The sequence below is a fragment of the Vombatus ursinus genome, unplaced genomic scaffold (genome assembly GCF_900497805.2).
Source record: "Vombatus ursinus unplaced genomic scaffold, bare-nosed wombat genome assembly UNPS02014770.1, whole genome shotgun sequence".
NCBI classification, from domain to species: domain Eukaryota; kingdom Metazoa; phylum Chordata; class Mammalia; order Diprotodontia; family Vombatidae; genus Vombatus; species Vombatus ursinus.
In genome coordinates, this window is record NW_020954548.1 from 24,611,599 (window position 1) to 24,633,609 (window position 22,011).

General features: G+C 39.1%; 1 protein-coding gene across 6 annotated transcripts in view; it reads right to left on the minus strand.

The window, feature by feature from the left end:
• LOC114043904 (interleukin-33-like) overlaps window positions 1-18,439 on the minus strand; it is a 51,468-nt gene extending 33,029 nt beyond the window's left edge. For 2 of the 6 annotated variants that reach the window (XM_027863145.1, XM_027863146.1), the window contains exons 1-3: window positions 18,408-18,439; window positions 18,279-18,320; window positions 17,257-17,363 (exon numbers count right to left, since the gene is read on the minus strand). The gene's annotated coding sequence lies outside the window, so the exon portion shown is untranslated. The other 4 variants (XM_027863147.1, XM_027863144.1, XM_027863143.1 and 1 more) reach the window with 3 other exon arrangements.
• Window positions 18,440-22,011: the final 3,572 nt, after the last annotated feature.

Below are 22,011 nucleotides of genomic sequence, written 5' to 3' on the forward strand. Positions count from 1 at the left end.
AAGGGCATCACTAGTGATGGAGCGTGAAGCCCTGACTTGCCCATGATTTGGATTTCAGAGAGGCAGAGCTAGGCAAAGTGGTCAGCCTCACTCTTTTCCAGAGTCATCAGAGTCCAGTGCAAGACAAACATCAAGATGATGACCCAAGATGCAGTGGGTTACCTTGGCCTTTCTAATCCCAGACCTCAGTTTGTCTGAGGCAACATCCTTTCTTTTTTTTTTTTTTCGGTGAGGTGATAGGGGTTAAGTGACTTGCCCAGGGTCACACAGCTAGTAAGTGTTAAGTGTCTGAGGCTGGATTTGAACTCAGGTCCTCCTCACTCCAAGATCAGAGCTCTAGTCACTGTGCCACCTACCTGCTCCCCGCAACATCCTTTCAATGACAATCAGGAAAGACAACATATACTCAAACAAGTATATACTTGTTTTGAGGGACAGACATTAGCAGCTGGAAAAATCAGCAAAGTCCTCATGCAGGAGGTGACATTTGGGATGCTCTTTGAAAGAGGATTAGGTTTTCTAAGAGGTCAAGTTCAGAGGAGTGCATTCCAGGCATGTAGCAACAGCCTGAGCAGAGGAATGGAGATAGGAGATAGAATATTGTGTAGGAGAAACTGCAAGGAAGCCACTTTGGTCAGACTACAGAGCATAATAAGCCTGGAAAGGTAGGATGGAACCAGGCCGTGAAGGGCTTTAAATGACAGAGCAATTTATATTTGGTTCTAAGATAACAGGAAGCCTCTGGAGTTTATTGAGCAGGAGACTGGCATGTGCTTTAGGAATATCACTTTGGCAATTATGTAGAGGAAAAGTGAGAGACTTAAGGCAGAGAGACCACCTCAGCTGATCTTCATACCAACCCTGTGAGGTAGGTAGGGAATGCATTATTTGTAGTCATTTGATAAACAAGAAAATTCAGTTTCAGGAAGAATAAGTGATATGAATGTCATATGGTTATTTTGTTATTATTAATAGCAAACACAACATTAGCATATTTCTATGGTGCCTTAAGGTGAACAAAACAATTCTTCGCAAGAGCTCTATTTAGTACATATTCCAAGTATTAACTTGTTAGTTTCTTAGACAACTCTTGAAGACTTTTAGAGCCCAGGATACTCTGAGGCCACTGCTAGGATCAGGGGGGAGGAAGAACCACCTATTAGCTTCCTATTTTAGCAATTATTCTTGATAATTAGGTGCTAAATTTGTTTCTACTCTGCTGGAGTGTAAGGCTATCAGCACCTACAAATCTCACACCCTGAGACAAATTTCCATTGCCTCATCCTAGTTACATCTTGGCTCTCTTCATCCTTCCTCCCAGCAACATTAGTAATAGCTCATATTTAAAGAGTGTTTTATGGTTTATGAAACACTGTCCTCACAGTAGCCTTATGAGGAACCTAGTACAAATAGTATAATGGACGAAGAAACTGAAACTCAGAGAAGTAAAGAGACTTGCTCAAAATCCCATGGGTAGAGGGGCAGCTAGGTGATGCAGTGGCTAAAGCTCTGGCCTGGCAGTCGAGAGAACCAGTGTTCAAATCCGGCCTCAGACACTTGACACTTACTAGCTGTGTGACCTTGGGTAAGTCACTTAACCCCAACTGCCTCACACACACACACACACACACACACACAAAAATCTCATGGTTGGAAGGTAACAGAACCTGCCTCCCTATTTAGTGCTATCTCCACAACACCATACCTCCCCAAACCATTTTTAATCCCAACACCTGAGAAAGGCCTAAAACCTGGATTGGCCAATCGGGAGAGACATTTTGGCCCACTCTGGGCTTAATCTACTAACAATGCTTCTCATGCTCTGCTCTCTGAGTGAACTAAAAATGCCCCTTCCTGTGTCAGCAACTACAAGACCAGATGAAGCTGACCAGCATTCTTCCCATTTGTGATTACTAAGGACAGAACGCCTGGGACCAGACACTGTCTTGAATAGTGGGACTTTTCTTATCTTGTTATCCCATGGACATATACTATATAGGGAAAACACAGATATCCTGGGACTGTAATTTCAACTGACACTTTGTTACTTCTCTTGTCTTCTTGTATTTACAACCTATTCAACTAAGAAACTTCCTCTCTCATGATATTGTTAAAAACATATGGAAGCTATATATATATATATATATATATATATATATATATATTTGAGTGACACAGACATGCTGAGTCAAGATTGCTCTAAGAATATAAATTGTCTATTTCAAATTAAGTGAGTCATAATTAAAACTCTGATTCCATGTACATGTCACTAACTTAAGGGAATAAACAATATGAATTTTTATCACCTAGCTTGTTGCCTCTTTAACCAAACTTTCAGGTCAACATTCCTTATTCACCCAGTTCTGGGTAAATAATGGTGCTAGCGCTTTCCTTCACATTTACCCAACATTTCTCAAGAGCTGCATCTACAAATTCATGGGCAGGATTCTGGGCCAAGACATTCTTTTATCTCTATTACCTTATCACAATAGGAAGAAGGTATATTAAGCTAGAATGACTCAAGGTGAATCATAACCTTCAAACACAAAATATAAAGATATACTGATAAAAGATAGATCTGGCCATATTTTTCTATGAGTCAACATCTAGAAGTTTTGGCTTCTATAAGGGAAAAAAATCTTTTAGAAAAATAGATATATTAGCACACAAGTGCCATATTTCTTATATGGGGACAGGAAGCTCTCAGTGATACACAAAAGAAAGGTTCTATAGCTGTGGCTCCCAGCCTTTTTGAGTATGAGGACTCTTTTTAAATGTCAGAAAAACTCTTGGACCCCACCCCACATCACCAAAGTTATATTACTTATATCTGTTGAAGGAGAAAGTGCATAATGAAAAAAGGCAGTAGGAATTCTGTAAAGTTTTTTACTGGAATACGCATTTCATTCATCACAACAGAAGCTACATACATTTGAAAAATCATAATATGCAGGGCATATTATTTATTCATTCTATACAAGCTATGCTTGCTTAATGAGATTAATCCTTTTCCATAACTACAGCTTCCTCAGGAGGCCTTAGCTCACAGTTTAGGAATCTCCTTTCCACAAGAGAAAAAGCATCTGATAGCAATTTGAACCTGATAACAGATTTTAGATTTACTTTGAACCTTTGAAATTGAGAGAACTTTAATAACTGAGTTTCTGCAAGGCCTTCCCTTCTGTAAGCCCTATTCCCTAGTACTATTCCAACACTGAGCTCTCTCTCCTCTCTCAATTCAATCTTCCAGCACTTACCTGCAGCTATGTAATCTTAAGTCTAATTATATGATACCATATCAATATAAGCATGCCCTTAATTATAGATTGTCCTCTGTTCTTTTCTAATTAATTCTTGTGCACTGATATTTCCTTCCCAATTGGAATATTAATTCCTTTAGGACAAGAACAATGTCTATTACTTCTTTCATACTTCCCACAAGTGTTAGCACAGTGTAAACTCTCAGTGACGCCCATAGTAAACTCTCAGTGATGTTGTATGGGCTGAACATGTTGAGAGAAGCATATCTTGCCCCCACTCCCAAGCAATGTTTTGGCAGCAAATGTTAACTAAGAAACTAAGGGAGCTCATTGTAGCCCATGAGCTGTGAGTAATCAGTTATTTCAGCACACAGAAGTGGTGTTCAGCTAATACATTTAAAGTGAAGGGAAGGTAGCTGCTATCACTGGTGAATGTAAGACCTGCCTCAACTCTGTTGCCTTAAGTTAAAATTGTTGACACTTAGATGTATGAAGGAAAAGAACAGCTGCATTTTATGGGACTACTGAAGACTTTTCTTGATTATTTTTTTTTCAATGTGTGTTCTGATCTAACCCGCCTGCTGGGAGGGTAGAGTGGGGAGAAGGTGATTGTATTGTTTCTTTTCTTTCTCTTCCCCAGATAATCCCACTTACTGTGACTTCACTTGGTACTCACCCAAGAATAGGAGTCAGATGATTTAAAGTCATAAGATTATGATGGTACAGTAATTCAGCTAAGGTCTAGGCTGAATATTTGTAAAGGAGATTGATCTGAGAGTATTTTTCTAGGTATCTGTAGGAGAGCCTCTGACTTCAAAACATGATTCACAATTTTAGAATCAAACAGGCCCCCAATATATATGCTTTTGGTTTCCTTACCATCTAGTTACCTGTCAGAAGCCAGGAGCCTGGACAAAAGGGCCTCTTGAGATCCTTTCTGGTTCTAAAAGCAATAACATCTATGACAAGTTGCCAAATTAATTCTATGCAGAAAATGCAACATCAACACTGGCTTCCTTGGGTTTCAATAATATACTGAAAATTGTTTTACCTTTAACTTAAGGCAAGGCAAAGGGATATTCTCAAGCAACTAGGTAGCAACTTGCCTGTAGGAAAACCTAACCCATTTAAAAGTTTTGGTATGGATCTCTAACTAAATCATTATAAACCCTGATGTGGGAATTCCCTCTACTAATGCAGATTAACACCTCTGTTTCACCTGTAGTTTATAGTCTTAGAGAATTGCATAGGTATTGAGAAGTTAATACAAACGAATGAAGAGCATTTCTTAAGTGCTTACTATGCACCAAACACTGTGCTAAGCTCTGGGTATATAAATATAAAAGCAAAGACAGTCCCTTCTCTTAAGCAACTTACATTTCAATGCGGGGCATTAGTGAAGGAGAACAACATACATAGAAAAGTGGTAGCTAAGTTGGGGCATTTTGGTCCAGAAAGTTATGAGGATGCTGAGTGGAGCCATTGGGGAGTGGATGGGCACACTACATCCAGGACAAATGGTTGTTGCATCCATGGTCATATAACTAATAAATGTCAGAAGCAGAACCTCAGTATTCCTGACTCCAAGGTTATCCTTCCCCCAAGAAAACTGTAAGCAACCCTAATTGCCCTTAGGAATGTTTAACCTTTGTCAGCTGGCAACCACAACCCACCTAGTAGGACAGAGTTCTTAAGTTCTTAAGTAACTTAAGTTAAGTAATGATAGATACTTAGAGTTTGAAGGAGCTTCAACCAGCCCAGACTCCTTATTGGATAGAAGAGGAAACTGAAGCCTAGAGGGGTGGAGGGAGTGACTTGTTCAAGATCATTGTTAGTTAATTGGTGGAAGAAGCTCAACTAGAACCCGACTTCCAAACCATTATTCTTTGGACTATACCACACCACCACTCCTTTAAATTACAAGTTGTTCAGTCTACTGGCAAATAGTACAGAAAATTGGTACAATTTATTTTTAAAAACTGAACTCTTTTCAGGGTGTGGGATAATTTCATACGTTTTTACTGCAATGGATACTTAAAGAAATCCTTCTTGCTTTATGTTCTAGAGCAGAGGTTCCCAAACTTATTTGGCCTACTGTCCCCTTTTCAAAAAAAAAAAATTACTCAGTGCCCCCTTGGGAATCTACTTTCTTTAACCTTTTAATGGATTTTTTAAAATTTGCATCATTTCAAAAAATATATATATTTTTTAAAATGACATCTTAAATTTAATAATTTATTGTAAATTTGTGGGTTTTTTTCTACATTGAAATTTTGATGATGCAATATTGGGTGATGTAGCTGTATAGTATCATATTATAAACAAGTCATTACACTCATATATTCCTTCCAATGAATGCTGGACTTCCCAATGATGTACCCCATGCTCACCTGCCAACACTTTGTTAAGATATGTAGGCAGATTTGACTACTGATAGCTTATAACTTGTATTTTGTGTGTTTATTTAGAAAATAATGTGATCACTACAACTTTAACTCTGTTACAGAACAGATAAAACATGTATGAATGGTTTTTCAAAATTTTCTTCTTTCCTTATGCTTCCACTGCCGCCTTATTTTTATTCAACGGCCCCCCAATTGCACTTGAGGCTACTACCACCCCCTCCTGGATCATTCCAGTGTCCCCCAGGGGTTGGTATTGCCCTCTTTGGGAACCCATGTTAGAGTCTAAATGCTACAGTTATTAGGATGCAGTGATATCACTCATTTTTAGAACCATAGATTTTAATCTGGAAGGTATCTTAAATAATAAATAGGTCATCTCATTCAACCCTCTCATTTTATAAATGAACCTGAGTCCCAGAAACACAGAGTGATTTGCCCAAGGTAACAGAAATAGCCCAGGGTGGCCAGGATTTGAACCCAGTCTTCTTGCTCCAAATCCAGAACTCTTTCTACTCTACCATATTTTATATAGTATTTTGTAAGTAGGGACAAAAGAAGATCTGACTCTATTATTGCAGAGCAAGGTGAGTGTGGAAGAGGGAAATTTATTTGGAAGCACTGATAATGCTGCTAATGATCAGGTCACAACAAAAGGGCTATCAGGAGAACACATCAGTTAGGCAGAGTGTAGCCAGCCATGTTTACATGAGGAAAGAACTTGGATACACAAGGACATCCCGAAAATATACACAAAAGAAAAGTTATTACTATTCCCACAGTGTGAATTTACTCTTGAATTACTCAGTCTTGAGTTAGTTAACAGAGTTAGAGATAAAACCATGCATGATTCATGATCAAAATGGAAAATTTGCACCTAGACTCTGATATTGTTCTTTGTTTACAATATCAGATGTAATCATTTGATTTCTTTATGTCAGGGCAATTTTATTTGGCCACTGGAAATCAAATAATAGTGATCTGGTACATTATCTAAAAGGCAGAATGCAGCAAACTTAGCTCCGTTTTCCTGTAGAATCAGAGGTTGGTTTGGGCGTGCTATAGTTACCAATATGATGTCATGAAAAGATTAAGGGGTTTGGAGTGAGAGATCTGGGTTTGAGTCCTATCTGCTCTACTTATGACCTGGGTGACCTTGGGCAAATTAATATCCCTGAGACTCTTTTCCTCATTTGTAAAATGAAGGGATTATAAACTGATCTCTAGGGCTCCCTTCCAGTTTTAAATTTAATAAGGGGACTGAGTTTGAACAATTGACCTGTGGAAAGTTGCCAGTCCTTTCAGGTTGCCATAGAAAGAAGAGCCTCAGAGAACAAATAAGAAAAGCATTTCTTCATGGGTGAATGATAAGATGAAGGAAACCAGGACAGAAGAAGTATACAAAAGATATTGCATACATAGAAGCCATGGTTCAGAGAACATGGTGTAAAGCATGTTTTGTGATAATCCAATTTCTATGTTACATTTGTAGATGGGGGGGGAGGGGGAGAGAGAGAGAGAGAGAGATGGAAATGGAGAGGGAGAGGGAAAAGGAGACAGAGAGAGAGGGAAGGTGGGGGAGGGGAGATGGAGGGAGAGGGGGAGAGAGAGAGAGAGAGAGAGAGAGAGAGAGAGAGAGAGAGAGATGGAGATGGCAATGGAGATGGAGATGTGCAGGGAGGGAGAGGGAAAGGGAGACAGAGAGAGAGAGGGAGGTGGAGGGAGAAACAGAGAGGGAGTGAGGAGGAGGGAGAGGGGGAGAGAGGGGAGAGAGAGAGTATTTGTTAGGTTTTTATTAGGTTCCAGACACTGCGCTAAACAAAGAAGATACAAATGCAAGCAAGGAAGACAGTCTCTGCCCTCTAGGAATTTATATTCTGAAGTAGGACAACTCATAAAGGAGTGATGGCAAAGGAAGGTCACTCAAGGCAGCACAATGACTAGACAGCAGAGAAGTGGTGTTGGAAAGTGGACCTCAGCAAGATAAAATGAAAGCTCATACATCAGGGCTGGAGGACGCAAGAGTAGAGTTCAAGGTTCGAGAAAGAGCCAGATAAGGGTGATGGACAGAGAGCCCTAACAGAGGCCAGAGAACCAGAAGTGAAGGCTGTTTTGGGCTCTGTATTAAGAAGTAATTTGGAATTGGGACAGAGGCCACAGGAGCCCATGAGGTACACAAGGGCAAATGCAAAAAAGATAAAATGCAGAAGATGACTAGGATGCACAAAATGCTTAAGAACTGCTTGCTTTCAACGAAACTTGCCAAATTCAAGGATACCTAGGAAGAAACTGAGCCTGAATGAGGACAAGGTAAAAGAGCATAGGATCGATGTTCTACCACAAAGTAGGTACAGCCAGGGGACAGGTCAAAGGGACTCATACACCTTCGAAGACACATGTTAGTGCTTAGTTAGATTCATGGGGCAAGAGGGACTTGGAGGATAAGTCATTGGCAGAGGACAAAATGACACTTATTAATTTATTACTATGTGCCAACCACAGTATGTGGCTTGTGAATGGTGTCTAACACATTTTAAAGGTACCTGAAAAGATCAAAGTTACCCAAGACTACTCCCTCAGTGATTCACCACATACCAAGTATCAAATTAACTTGCATCATAAAATGTTAAGTATACATGGTGTTTCCAGATAGAAAGCAGGAGAGCAATTAAGGGTTATTATGTGATTCAACACAGTTACAGAGAGATCAACGCTAACACGTACTAGAATAAGGTTCTCGTAGTCAAAGTGTAAGTGTTACCACTGACATTGGCTACTGCAAGACCTTGGGATACTCACTTGATCTCCTGGACCACCTCAGTTCCTTCACTTATAAAATGACACAGATGGACTAGGAAATCTCTAAAGTCTCCCTAGCTTTAGAATTCTATACCCAGGTCTAGAATTGGATTATCCTTTCACTGTTAAGATTATGAGATCTGCTTAGAGATAATGCAGTCCATATGACATACAAAGAAGGACTGTTATTTAGGGACAAAGGAACCAGCAGCCATTTCCATCTGCATGTTGAAGGATTGTGTCTTGGAGAGCTAAGCCAGGAGTAACAGAACTAGTCCACGTTGGCCGAGGGTTTTGTCCCAAGTGTTGCTATATGACATCCATGGGCAGTGTGATTCTTCCGCCATCACCCTAGGTGATACCATCTGACCAGCCTGCTCCTTTACTCAGCCCCTGGGTTACTAACCCCTAGGATTTTGTGTCCCCCACACACACCCCCTCTGCTGAGGCTTGCCTTGATAACGAGGCAAAATATTCCTGATGTTCCACTTGGCCTGGCCCTCCACTTGTGAAATGTAGATGACCAGCAACAAAAGAAGCACAAATCAGCCATCATGTCCTCCTCATCACCAGGATAAATTAATCTTTAGTGACCCATCCATGTTCTAGGAAGTGTCAAAAATGGGATTTAGAGCCAGGTTGTCCTGATTATGAATCTGGACCTCTACTCACCATGCCATGCTGCTGCCATTAGACTAAACTGAATTTGTCCCATAATTAGTGTCAGAATTCCTATTTCCAGTCTTGCTAACTAGTGCTTCTAACTCTTGGGGCAGCCTTGGGCTTAGGGATTGAAGGTCGAGCTTTCCATAGCAAGACCTTGACTTAGAGCACTTGAATTTAGTGATTTCTCCCTCTCCAAATTTCTTATAGGATTTTACCTTGACCTCTTTTTTGTACTCTTCTCATTTTCCATTATATCATTATTAATATGTATGTCCAGTCCCTCCCATGTCCCATTATACTATAAGTTCCTTGAGACCATAGTCTGTGTCATAGGTATCTTGGCATCCCCAGCACCTAGCATGGGTCCTTGTTTTTTAGCAAGTGCTTAATTACATTAAAAGTTCGTCACCTGGAAATCTACAGGATACCCATTTGTGTAAGGTATGGCTACAAAGTAGTGAGTTCTGGTGTAGCTGGTGGAAATCCCTTTCCTTAGTTTGTTGACATACCTTTCTGTGTACAGAAATGTAAGCATTTCCTATTTTGCTAGGGAGTTTTATAAGAGGGATTCGCTCAGAATAAGAAGGCAGGTTCAGCAATAGATGTGTGGGGGATTCTACCCCCATAATCCACACTTTCTGGTGAGAACCTTGATAAGGGTTTAGGTTCCTCCTATGCCCCTTTTATCATCACCACCACCACCCAATGAGTATTTGCCTTGCCTTGTGAAGGCAGTTAGGAAGTGTATGATTAACTTATCTAGTAGTTTTAGGGCAATTAAAAATGAGGTGTGTAGAAAGAAATGCTCATAACACTTTTCTGAGATCCACTCTTCACCCAGATTTGTCATTTCTGTTGAGGGCACTATCCTCCTTCAGTTACCCAGGTTCACATCCTTAACTTTTTCCTTCCCCACATTCCCTACATCTAAGGCAGGGGTGGGAAACCTGTGGCCTCTAGGCCACATGTGGCTCTCTAGGTCCTCAAGTGTGGCTCTTTGACTAAATCCAAACTTGGTCACAGGTTCCCCACCCTTGGAGTAGTTACCAAGTTCTATTTATTCTACTTCCACTATATCTTTAGCATAGTGTATTTAAAATGCATTGTAAACCTTAGAGCACTATATAAATTTGAATGATGATGATGATGGTGACCTGTCCACTTCTCTCCACTGCACTAGGCTACCACCATAGTTCCAGCCCTTATCACCCCTCCCTTAGACTGCCTGCTTCTAATTTCTCCAACCCATCTAGACACAGCAGTCAAAATTATCATACTAAAGCATTTATGTAACCATGTCACTTGCCCTACTTGAAAATTTTCAGCAGCTCTCTATTGTATCTAAAATAAATTACCTGGCCTGTAAATCTCCACTTAATCTGATTCCAACCTACCTTTCTAGACAGTTCACATTACACCTTTCCACCCATTCTATGTTGCAGTCAAACTGGACTATTAGTTGTTCCTCATATTTCATCTCCCATATTTGTGCCTCTGTATTGGTTGTCCTTCATATATGGAAAATACTTTCTCTTCATCTTGTCATTTAGGAATCTTTAACTTCCTTCACAGACTCTTACTAGGCGTGTGACTCTGGCTAGGCAAGTCACTTAATCTCTGTCTGTCTCCTACCTCATAACGTTGTTGTGAATTTCAAATGAGATAATATTTGGAAAGCACTTTGTACAGGGCCTGGCACATAGTAGGTGCTTAATAAATGCTTGTGCCCTTTCTCCTCCCCCCTCAGTTAAGGTGCTACATCCTACTCAAAACCTTTCCTGATCCTCCCCGAAACCCCTACTTAGTGCTTGCCTTCTCCTTCTCAAATTACTTTGCAGTTGTTGCATGTTCCTTGAGGCAGTGTGTGTGTGTGTGTGTGTGTGTGTGTGCAGCTGCTTTATATTTGTTAACTACCAGCAGGTAAGGTGCTAACTTTAGCAGTTGCTTAATGATGTAAAGTTTAAAGACTTTCATTATAAATTGACCTTGTTCACATAGGAGCAGGACTAATATCCAATAATATTAAGTGTTTTGAGAAAACATCCAATTTCTATAGCAAGCTTAAAGAGAAGTGATGTGGATAGCTAATACTTTGACTTAGACATAAAGGGTAATTCCATAAGTAAATAAGGGGAATGTGAAATAGTTTACTTGTTAGATTTATGGATAAGGAAAGAATTTATGACCAAATGTGAGAAAGCAAGCATTATAAGATGTAAAATGGATAATTTTGATTATGTTAAATTAAAAAGTTTTTACCCAAACAAAACCAATGTGGTCAAGATTAGAAGGAAAACAGAAAGCTGAGAAAGAACATTTCCAGCAAATTTCTTAGATAAAGGCCTCATTTCTCAAATATGTAGAGAACTGAGTCAAATTTACAAGAATACAAGTCATTTTCCAATTGATAAATGATCAAAATATATGAACAGGAAGTTTTCAGACAAAGATATCAAAGCTATCACATGAAAAAAATGCTCTAAATCACTACTGATTAGAGAAATGTAAAATAAAACAACTTTGAGGTACCACCTCACACCCATCAGATCGGCTAATATGACAGAAAAAGGAAAATGACAAATGTTGGAGGGGATGTGGGAAAATTGGGACACTAATGCACAGTTGGTGTAGTTGTGAATTGATCCAACCATTCTGGAGAGCAATTTGGAACTATGGCCTAAGGACTACAAAACTGTACATACCCTTTGACCAAGTAATACCACTGCTAGGTCTGTATCCCAAAAAGATTTTTTTTAAAAGAGGGAAAAATAACCTATTTGTACGAAAATATTTGTATCAGCTCTTTTTGTGGTGGCTAAGAATTAGAAATTGAGGGGATGCCCATCAACTGTGGAATGGCTGAACAAGTTGTGGTATATGATTGTGATGAAATACTGTTGTGCTATAAAAAATGATAAGCAGAATGCTTTCTGAAAAACCTGAAAAGACTTACATGAACTGATGCAGAGTGAAGTGAGGAGAACCAGAACACTGTACACAGGAACAGCAATATTGTATGATGCTCAACTGTGAATGACTTAACTATTTTCAGCAATACAATGATCTAAGATAATTACTAAAGATTCATGATTAAAAGTGCTATCCACCTCCAGAAAAAAAAAATTGATGGAGATTGAGTGCAGATAGAAGCATGCTATTTTCACTTCTCTATTTTTTCATGGGTTTTATTTTGGTCCATATTTTCTTTTGCAACATGACTAATATGGAAATACATTTTCAATGACTGCAAATGTATAACCTATATCAAATTGTTTACCATCTCAGGGAAGGGTGAGGGAAGGGAAGAGGGGAGAGAATTTGGAACTTGAAACAAAAAAAAAGAATGTTAAATTTATTTTTGCATCCAATTAAAAATAAAATATTATTTAAAAACAGAAAACAAATGCTTAAGATTGCAAGATGTTTCCAGATTCAATAACATTTCTCTGAAAGGAAGAGACTAAAGGACTGTGGCATACTTATTGGAGAGGCAGTGGACTCTAGGAATCCAGAAATATGAGGAGACATCCAAAGAACAGTAATCAAGATTGTGAAGGAACTGCACCCAGTGTAATATGAGACTCACTTGAAGGAAATAGGAATGTTTAAAAAAATTACTTTAATTTTCTTGACTATAATTTTCCATTAATCCTAGCAGCTTCTTAGTTTGTCCTTCATAATCTGGGGAAGATTTAAAGATTTGAAGGGCAAAGAAAAGGACTGTCATTTTTTGCTTGGGGCAGAAACTTAGAAAAATGGGTGGAAGTTTCAGAGAGACAGATTTTGGCTCTTATAAGGAAATACCTTTTAAAAATTAGAGCTGTTCAAAAAGAGAATGGGAGGTAGCAAGTTCCCTGTTATTGGGGATGTTTAGGTTGAGCCTCAATGGCTTGTTGAGGGTGATGCTGGAGGGGATACCTGTTTAGCTACAGGTTAGACTACTCAGATTTGGTGATTCTGTGACACTTGGATTAGAGGCTTAACTCTAACAAAAAACAAGTTGTATAACTTTGAATATATATATATATATATGTTACTTTTATATATTATATATGTCACTTTACATATATTATATATAACTTCACTGTATTAATTTCTTCTAGATCATTTTTACTATACTTTCTAGATCTCAAGTTCTGTAATTCTCAAATAAAATGAAAAGTTTCATAAGAAAGTTATGTAAGAGAACCCATGGTTGTCAGAGAATATCTGCAAAACTTGGGGAAAGTATATCAATACTTTACAATTTCTCTTTATATTAGGCTTGTTATCTGTTTCTTAAATTCCTCATCTATTTTTTTTTCTGTCCAAGTAGGCTGTTGTATATTCTGATGGCAATATTCAACTGAAATTGCTCTCTCTTCAAAGTTACTATTGAACTCTCAATTCCTATATATGTGACCTTTTCTCAAATCTCATCCTTCTTTGCCTCTCTGCAGCATTGGATACTATTAGCTGTCCTCTTTTCCTGGATACTATCTCCTTTCTGAGATTTCATGATTCTAGTTGTCCTTTCGAATGACTACTCATTCTCAGTCTCCTTTGCTATATCATCATCCATGTCATGCCTCTTACCTGTGGATATTCCCCAAGATGCTGCCCTAGACCCTCTTCTCTCTCTGTACTCCATTTGATGACCTCATCAGCTCCAGTGGGTTCAAATATTATCTCTGTGCAGATAATTCCCAGATTGATATACATAGTTTTAGTTTCTCCTTAACTCTAGCATTATATCACCAACTGCCTGTTGAACATTTAGATGTTCCATAGATGTCTCAAACTCAGTACACCCAAAGTCTAACTCACTATTTTTTCCCTCCAAACCCACTTCTCTTTCAGACTTCCTTATTTCTACCAAGTCGCCATCACCTAGTCACCCAGATTCAAAGTCTCTGGGTCACTCTCAATTCCTCATTCTCACTAATGCCATATATCCTATTTGGTTATTTAATCTTATTGTTTTGACCTACACAACATCCTTCAAATACCTCCCTTTCTCTGCACTTGATATAACTACTGCCTTTTTCAGGCCATTATTACCTGGATTATTGTGATTGCCTTCTGATCAGTGTCTCTGTCTCAAGTCTATCCATACTCCAGTGCATTTTCTAATTCCCCAAAATTGCCAAAATAATTTTGCTAAAGGACGGGTTTGATTATGCCACTCCCTTAACTGGAGCTCCAGTGGATTTCTATGACTTCTAGGATCAAATATAAATTTTTCTGTTTGACGTTTGAAGCCTTGACCAATATGGCTCTAACCTACCTTTCCATCTCTATTACACATTACTCACCCTTTCTCCCTACACTCCCTCCAAACAAATCTCACTGTTCTTATTATATGACGCTCCATTTCCTGCCTTTGCACCTTTTCATGGATTATCTCCCATGTCTGGAATTCTTCCTCATCTCTTCTTCATAGAATTCCTGGTCACCTACAAGACTCAGTTAAAATACTTCCTTTAACATGAAGCCTTTCCTGATCTCCCCCCTCCAAGATAGTGCCCTGCCCCCAACCAATCACTATATCTCTTTTGTATACATGTACATGCTATCTCCCCTAATAGACTATAAGCTCCCTGAGGAAAGAATTTTTGACTTTGTATACCAAGTGCTTTGGCACACAGCAGGCACTTAACATGTAAATGCTTAATTGATTTATTTCTCCTTCCATTTGTTTTCACACAAATGCTTTCCACCTAGTTGAAGCAGCAAGGCCACCTTGCAGAAGAGACTAGGGGCAGGATGTACCAGGAGAGTCAGACGACCATCCCAACCATCAACTATTGACCAACAGCCACAAACCAACTGGTGCTGTGGTTCCCACCTCCTCAGCAGCTACAGCTATTGATACTAATGACAGGAAAAAGAAAGCTGTTGCTTCTGAAGTCCTGGCACTGCCTAATGGTTTAGCCCAATGTTTACTTTCCGAGTTTACCTTTCTCTTCAGATGCCCTTGCCTTTGATTGACAGCAATGTTGAAAATACCACTAGTGAGCTAAAAGTCTTTAATTTCTTGCCCAAGATTTCAAAATCTTTGACATTGCTTTTTTAAGATTTCTTCTTTCCAGCATAACTTGTGCCCACATGAATCACCAGAAGTAGATAGTATTTTGACAAGTTTGGGGAGGTTCTCTTACATACTTTGGATTCTTTCCAGGAAAACAGAAGAATACTAGGTCAATAAATGACTGTGAGGGTCCCTTAGGAGAGAGTCACTGGTTACCATTACTCATCTCTTTTTCCTTGGACCCTTACTGAATGACTTCGTGTTGTTTGTTTTTTGTTTGATTGTTTGTTTTTAGGCAATTGGGGTTAAGTGACTTGCCTAGGCTCATACAGCTAGTAAGTGTCAAGTGTTTGGTCTGAGGCTGGATTTGAACTCAGGTCCTCCTGACATCAGGGTCAGTGCTCTATCCACTGCGCCACGAAGCTGCCCCTGAATGACTTCTTACTAGCTAGCTAGCTAACTAGCTAGAAAAGGCATTTATTAAGTACTTATATGTCAGGCACTGTGATAAGTGTTGGGGATGCAAATACAAGCAAGAAAGATGCTCCCTGATCTCAGGTGCTTATAATCCAAGAAAGGAAGGCAATACGTCAAGGGGAGCTGGAAGAAGATGTTGAAATGACTATGATATAAAAAAAAAGAGGCATCGAAAATGTATTTAAAAAAAAAACCAAGCAAAAACCAAAAAGAAAAGTTTCTTCCTAGGCCTGGCTCAGGTGAAAAATGCTTTCTGTAACCTTTGCTTCCCAAATACTATATAAATGAGTATAATATGCTCCTTAAAGTCCCAGGGATGGGAACTGACTTGCCTAATTGGCACAGAAAGTAAGTAACAAAATCAGCATTCAAATCCATATCCTATAACTCCAAATCTAGTGTTGTTTTCAGCCACACCAAAGCCGCTTAGGAACAAAACTCATTCATTCAAAAATTTTCCTCCATTATGTGTTACCCCTCTACCTTTAGTTTGAGGAATTAAAGGGTTTCCATTTCACATGAAGAGTTTCTCATCAATAAATATCATCACAGCTGATCTGGGAACAAAATGCTTAGTAGCAGAAATTCCTCCTGTCTCCACAAAATTCAAGGCAAAGAGGGCATCCCTCCTGAGCAGCAGAAGCTCATCTTTGCAGGCCAGCAGCTAGAAGATGGCCACACCCTGTCTGACTACAACATCCAGAAAGAATCCACCCTCCATCTGGTCCAGCATCTTAGAGGATCTCTGTGAAGACCCTGACAGGAAAGACCATTACCTTGGAGGTAAAACCTAGTGATGTTGTATTTAACTGGTCTTTCCATGGCAGTCTTTTAGGAAATCATTTCCTAATTTTCTCATTTAACTCTTTTTTTCTGTCTTGCCCTTCTGTTTCCTTTGTGCTCTCTCTTCCATCACTTATTTGTCACCTATTACAAGCACGCTTATCCCAGCCAAGGAAGTGAGACTATTGCTTTCTCCTTCTTTGTTGCTGTTTCAAATCTCTGTGTGCGATACTATTTACTATATCACTAGTGTACTCAGAATGTGATAGTATTTTTACTGTGACTGTATCTAACTTTCTAATGAAATCTCAACAACAATAAGGAATCCCACAAGATAAGTTTTCCAGATGATAATTTCTGTCCAAGATTCTCTCCCAAAGTTCTACATAAATTAGTAGGCTTAGTGGATAGATTTTGGGGAGGAGGAAGGGGAATTCTGAGAAACTGGATGGGAAAAATATGACATCTTTATTTTCACTAATCTCCAATTAAAATTTAGAATTTTCTTCATTATGAATTTTTCCCCATCATTCTGAGAAGGGGTCCAAAGGCTTCAGCAGACTGCCAAAGACACAAAAAAGGTAAAGAATCCCTGGTATGAATGTATAGCCCCTTTCCCCTAGCAGATACTTAGTAAATAGTTGCTTAATTGAATTGAAATGGATTGAATCCAAAAAAGATACACTACCTTATAACAACAAACATTGCCAGACTCTATGTTCGATCTGTCGATCCGTTTTCTCCTCTCAATCCTGGTAGGGGTTTCCATTGTTTCAGACAGATAAATAGCAGTGCTGAAAGTCCCTAAGATCTATTTGCCAACCCCTAGAAAGCTATAAAAATCTCTCTTAGTACTTACCTTCAGATCCTACTTACTTTATCCTCTGACACACTGCAGATCTGTGTAGAAAGAAACTTTGGACAGCTGAATATATCACTCTTGAGTTGTCAGAGAGCCAGGTTTTCCTTAGAAGGCATGAGTAGTGGCGTAAGGATTGGGTGTGGGAGAAGGAGACAAGGGGAGGGAGGGGGGGGAGGGAGAGGGAGAGGGGAAGGGAGGAGGGAGAGAGAGAGAGAGAGAGAGAGAGAGAGAGAGTTTCCCTTAGAAAAATCCAGAATATAATTTCCACTCAGTTTAGTAAGCATTTATTGTTGCTTATCATAAAACTATTCACTAATGGTTTCTCCCCTCCCTGCCTGCCTTCATCTCATTGTAAAATTTAATAAACTATATAAAGTCACATAATCTCTCATTTTGTATACATTTCTCCCACGTCCAACTTCCTGCCCGGGCTCTACCCACCATTTTCTCTTTCCACTTCTGTACTTTTCCAGGGAGCTTTTCTGGGGGTAGGGGGTGAGGGGTGTGGGTGTACCTTGAGGTACAGCTCATCTGTCCCACTATATATATTCATGAGCCATAACTTTGCTAATTGAAGTCTTCTCCCAGGAGCTCAGGTAGATTCATAGAATGTTGGAAGTGGAAGGGGGAACCTAAGAATTATTTAGTCCACCTTCCTCTTTTTACAGATTAGAAAACTGAGGTTCAGAGAAGTGAATGAAAGCATGATTTGTCTAAGATAACCTAGCTATCTTTTGGCAGAGCTGGACTTTGAATCAGTTGTCCTAATTCCCTAGTCCTTGAGCTTTCTGTTATGACATTTCTTCCCTCACAACCCACTCTAACAGCTTCATCTCTCTCCTTAAGCCCTCAATCTTCTCAACTCAGATGGCCATCCCCATCTTTCTCTTCATCCTTTCTCCTTCTTCCCTTCCCCAGCCTAGACAATGCAGTGGTGAAGACGGTCCAGGATGTAATGCCGATGCCAGATGGACATCACGAGGCTGTGCCAGGATATGTTCTCCGAAATGGCCACGTACCTGACAAACGAGCTGACAGTCACCAGTGAAGACCGTAAACTTCTGGAAAATATAAACAAACTGTAAGTTCTAAGTATCTAGAAATGAAAGATACTGCAGTAAACATAAGTAGAAACAGAAAGGACAAACCAGAAATACACAGTGCTTTAGCCTCATCTGGATCAGTTCACTTTAATTGAAGAGCAAGAGGCAGCCTACCAGTTGGATGCATATTCAAAGAAACTAGAAGGGAAGTGCCAGTAGTTAGAGGCAATGAAAGAATTCATTAGCACAAAGATCTTAACTACAAGAAAGTTTCACAATAGCTGAAATGCGTGGGATGGATTAAACTTCTATGCTTCAATTCCACAAAAGGAAGCAGTGCTGCTGATCCAAGGAGGATCTAGCCCTCACCTTCTGTTGGATGCATAACTTTGGCCACCTCTTGATGTTTTCCTAAACCTGTATCCCCTGGAACTTCATCTGATTGTGTGCTTCACTGTGTCCCCTGGACCAAGGTTCAGGAATCAGGATTGAGCTCATCGAGAACAGACACAGAGGAGAGGCTCTGGTGTCCCTGTCTCCTCCCTCCGACCCCTCTCCTAGGGCTCCATCTTTGACTCATTGTTCTGAATGTGCCCCCCACCCCCTTCATGACCTGTTCTTGAACTTATAATAAATGTGGATTTATGACCCTCAAAAAAAAAAAAGGTTGAAACTATTTGGCTTAAGCACTTCTAGAAGTACTTCCATTTCTCTGCATCAATGTAGGCCTCCCTTATCCTGTACCACCAATCCTTTCCTAATTCCTTGATTTCTCACAGAAACATTCTTTTCCCATAAGAGAACTAAACCTTGTGCTGGCTCTCATTCTTTCCTATCTCACAAGAATGCTTCCATGAGTCCAAATTCATGCAAAGTCAAGAGCCCTGGATTAGACTGAAGAGGAGAAAAAACAAACACATGCCTGGTTGAGGTTTCAGGCTACTGAATTTCTGGTTAATTGAAACATTTTGTGCTTCCTATTTAATTAGATTTAAAGAGGCAGGGATAGAAATATAAATCTAAAGTTATCTTCAGCCCTTTACAAAATAAAGCTAGCCCAAAACCTGAATCATTTTTCTCCATCAGACCTATAGTAACTTCTGAATGGGAATAATGAAGAGTACACACACTTCTGTATTATATAACACTTTCGTAAGAATAGTCATGTGCTAGAGCATGAAGGAATCAAACAAAATTTAAGAGACAATAAAAGTGCAATAAATACACTCTTTACAGAAATATATGATACAATAAATGAATAATGGATGTGTGGGACAGAGACCACTACTCAAATTCAAAACAAAGACTTAGATACCTTGAAAGCAGAAAGGAGTTTATTGCTTTCTCATGAGAAAGGGTATTGCCCTGTATCACCTCTCATCACCCTAACGGCACCCACCCACCAGGGAGTGCGAGCACAAGTTGGTTACAGAAAGCAAGGCTTATTTATACCCTAACACGAGTTTCTCCTCCCTAATCTCCTTTCCTTTATCCCATTGGCTGGGCTTCAGGGGGCACAATCTATTCACGGAAATCTTCCCCAGCAACAGAGAACAAAGGCGGTTATACAAGTTTGCCCAGAACAAGAAAAGGTGGGAAGTCTTGCAAGGGTAAACAGTTTAGGTTGGGGATAGGGCTATTCTTTCTGCTACATGCATAAAAACAAGATCTGGGGGGGTTTTGATAAGGTCAGAAGGGAGTGTGTTTCAACAATACAATTAAATTCCTTGAGAAGGCCATCTACAACAGGTGCCTCCAATTTCTCTCCTCCCACTCTCTTCTTAACCTCTTACTATCTGGTTTCTGACCTTATCATTTAACTGAGACTGCTCTCTCCAAGCGACCAGTGATCTCCTCATTGCTGCCCTTTGTGAGAACTATTAACAAGAACGATTAACCCTTTGAGGAGGCTTCACTTCTGAGAGATCATCTCTCACATGGATAAAGGGAAATATGAGCAAAAGAAATGGAAGATTAAGATACCACATTCTGAAAAATGATTAGATTAAAGAACAAATCATAGAAACAATAAATAATTATACAAGTGATAATAATGAAACAACAAAGCAAAACTTTTTAGGACATAACTAAAGCAATCCTCATTTTTCTCTGTCAGAACCAAAGTGCAATTTTCTGTGATGAAATTGTAGAAGTAGAAAGCAGAAATACTTCAAAGGTTCCTGGCAAATGGCAGGTCAATTGGCTAAAAGTTTTACATTGGTAGTTTGCCCTATCCCTGAACTTCTATGACGTGTCTTCATTATTCCATCCATCAATTCTCTATGATCCTGTCCCCTATCTAAATTATTCAAAAACAACTTCAGATTTATGTGTCTGTAGACATATCATATCAGAAACTAGATGAGTCCTTAGAGATTAATCCAAACCATTCATTTTATATGTAATGACAGTTAATGAGGTGGTCTATAGTATCTTCCAGTGTCTTCAAAATGTAACAATTTTATTATTTTAAAAAATATTTTATTTTTACAATTATAGGTAAAAAGAATTTTTAACATTCATTTTTTAAAATTTTGAGTTCCAAATTCTTTTCCTCCCTCCCTTTTCCTCTATTGGGAAGGCAAGCAATTTTATATAGGTTATACATGTACAATCATGGAAAATACATTTCCATATTAGTCATGTTGTGAAAGAAAACACAGACCAAAAAAAAAAAAGCCAAGAAAAATAAAGTTAAAAAAAGTGTGCTCCACTCTGCATTCAGACTCCAGCAGTTCTTTCTCTGGAGGTGTAGAGCATTTTTTTTTTTTTTTTTTAGTGAGGCAATCAGGGTTAAGTGACTTGCCCAAGGTCACACAGCTAGTACGTGTCAAGTGTTTGGTCTGAGGCCAGATTTGAACTCAGGTCCTCCTGACTTCAGGGCTGGTGCTCTATCCACTGTGCCACCTAGCTGCCCCTGATAGCATTTTTCATTATAAGCCCTTCAACACTTTTTTAGATCATTATATTACTGAGAATAGCTCAGTCATTCAGAAATGGTCACTGTTACTGTGTACAATGTTCTCCTGGTTCTGCTTACTTCATTTTGTATCTGTTCATGTAAGTCTTTTCAGATTTTTCTGAAAGGATCCTTCTCATCATTTCCTATAGCACAATTTGTTCAGCCATTCTCTAACTGATGGCCATCCCCTCAATTTCCAATTCTTAGCCGCCACAGAAAGAGCTGCTATAAATGTTTTTGTACAAATAGATACTTTTCCTTTTTTAAAAATCTCTTGGGATACAGACTTAGTAGTGGTATTGTTGGATCAAAGGGCATGCAGTTTTATAGTCTTTTAGGCATAGTTCCAAATTGCTCTCCACAATGATTGGATCAGTTCACAACTCCATCAACAATGTATTAGTGTCCCAACTTTCCCACATCCCCTCCAATATTTCTTTTTCTGTCACATTAGTCAATCTGGCAGGTGTTAGATGGTACCTCAGAGTTGTTTTAATTTGCACTTCTCTAATCAGTAGTGATTTAGAGTATTTTTTCCATGACTATAAATAGCTTTAATTTCTTTGTCTGAAAATTGTCTGTTTGTACCCTTTGACCATTTACCAATTGTGGAATGACTTATATTCTTATAAATTTGACTGAGTTCTCTATATTTTTGAGAAATTAGACTTTTATCAGAAAAACCTACTGCAAAATTTCCCCTAGTTTTCTGCTTTTCTTCTAATCTTGGCTGTATTTGCACAAAAA